Source organism: Coregonus clupeaformis, unplaced genomic scaffold (genome assembly GCF_020615455.1).
Source record: "Coregonus clupeaformis isolate EN_2021a unplaced genomic scaffold, ASM2061545v1 scaf0815, whole genome shotgun sequence".
In the NCBI taxonomy this organism is placed as follows: domain Eukaryota; kingdom Metazoa; phylum Chordata; class Actinopteri; order Salmoniformes; family Salmonidae; genus Coregonus; species Coregonus clupeaformis.
This window is the reverse complement of record NW_025534270.1, coordinates 202,501-204,122: the sequence shown is the minus strand read 5'-3', so window position 1 is coordinate 204,122 and position 1,622 is coordinate 202,501. Positions and strand designations below refer to the sequence as shown.

At 51.9% G+C, this 1,622-nt stretch overlaps 1 pseudogene; it reads left to right on the top strand.

The window, feature by feature from the left end:
- The first annotated feature begins 312 nt into the window (after positions 1–312).
- The window catches only part of LOC123485719, a 17,049-nt pseudogene continuing 15,739 nt past the window's right edge, over positions 313–1,622 (top strand).

Sequence of the window (1,622 nt, the reverse complement as noted above, 5' to 3'; positions counted from 1 at the left end):
AATAAGGCTGTAAAGTAACAAAATGTGAGAAAAGTCAAGGGGTCTGAATACTTTCCGAATGCACTGTATAGTTGACCCTAGCCTTGATTATTAGCTGAGTGATCAACGTCCCTTGGAAGGATGGCATTGTGAGACTACGTTTATATTAGCTGCGTGATCAACGTCCCTTGGAAGGATGGCATTGTGAGACTACGTTTACCCTCCACAGTTTTTTACAATGTCTGTAATCTTTAACCCCAAAAAAGACAGTTCCCTGGTGAAGTATAGCCACGTCCTGTATCTTCCAACCCCTGTGTTTCCCAGGACACCGCCATGGACAGACCTGAGAAGGTAGAGAACGGCTAGGAGGAGGTTCTTACTGTATTGTTATACTGTATCCTGTGTGTGTGTGTGTGTGTCTGCTGTGTGTGTGTGTGTGTGTGTGTGTGTGTGTGTGTGTGTGTGTGTGTGTGTGTGTGTGTGTGTGTGTGTGTGTGTGTGTGTGTGTGTGTGTGTGTTCTTGTGTGTGTGTGTGTTGTGTGTGTGTCTGTGTGTGTGTGTCTGTGTGTGTGTGTGTGTGTGTGTGTGTGTGTGTGTGTGTGTCTGTGTGTGTGTGGTAGGACATCACCAGTGCGTGGACGGGCCTGGAGCAGGCAGAGAAGGGCTTGAGGGTGGCTGATGAGTGAGACCAGGAGGCTGGAGCGTCTCAACCACCTGGCTGAGAAGTTCCAGATGAAGGCTGCCACCCACCAGGACTGGTCTGTAGGTCCGTCTGTTCTCTCTCTATTCCAGGGGTTCTCTGACCTCTCCTTGGGACCTCCAGACGTTTTCACGATTTAGTTGTTTTCCCTGAACTATCTCACCTGATTGACCTAGTGAAGGGCTTGACGATTAAGTCGACAAGTTGAATCAGGTGAGCTAGCTGTGGAATAGTTAAATACATGGAACGGCTGGGGGTCGGTTGGGGGTCGTTTGGGGGTCGGTTGGGGGTCGGCTGGAGGTCACAGAGAAGAGGTTTGAGAACCACTTCTCTATTGGGGCGGCACACAATTGGCCCAGCGTCGTCCAGGGTAGGGGAGGGAATGGCCAGCGTCGTCCAGGGTAGGGGAGGGAATGGCCCAGCGTCGTCCAGGGTAGGGGGAGGGAATGGCCAGCGTCGTCCAGGGTAGGGGAGGGAATGGCCAGCGTCGTCCAGGGTAGGGGAGGGAATGGCCAGCGTCGTCCAGGGTAGGGGAGGGAATGGCCAGCTCGTCCAGGGTAGGGGAGGGAATGGCCAGCGTGCGTCCAGGGCAGGGGAGGGAATGGCCAGCGTCGTCCAGGGTAGGGGAGGGAATGGCCGGCGTCGTCCAGGGTAGGGGAGGGAATGGCCGGCAGGGATGTAGCTCAGTTGGTAGAGCATGGCGTTTGCAACGGTAGGGTTGTGGGGTTCGATTCCACGGGGGGCTAGTATGATTTTTTTTATTTATTTTTTATAAAATAAATGTATGCACTCACTAACTGCTCTGGATAAGAGCGTCTGCTAAATGACTAAAATTTAAATGTATTGAATTAGTCCAATATTCTGTACATGAACATCGCTCCAGCAGTACCATCCTGAGATGTCCTGTGCTCAAGATGGGAGACCATTTCCTGAATAAGGACAA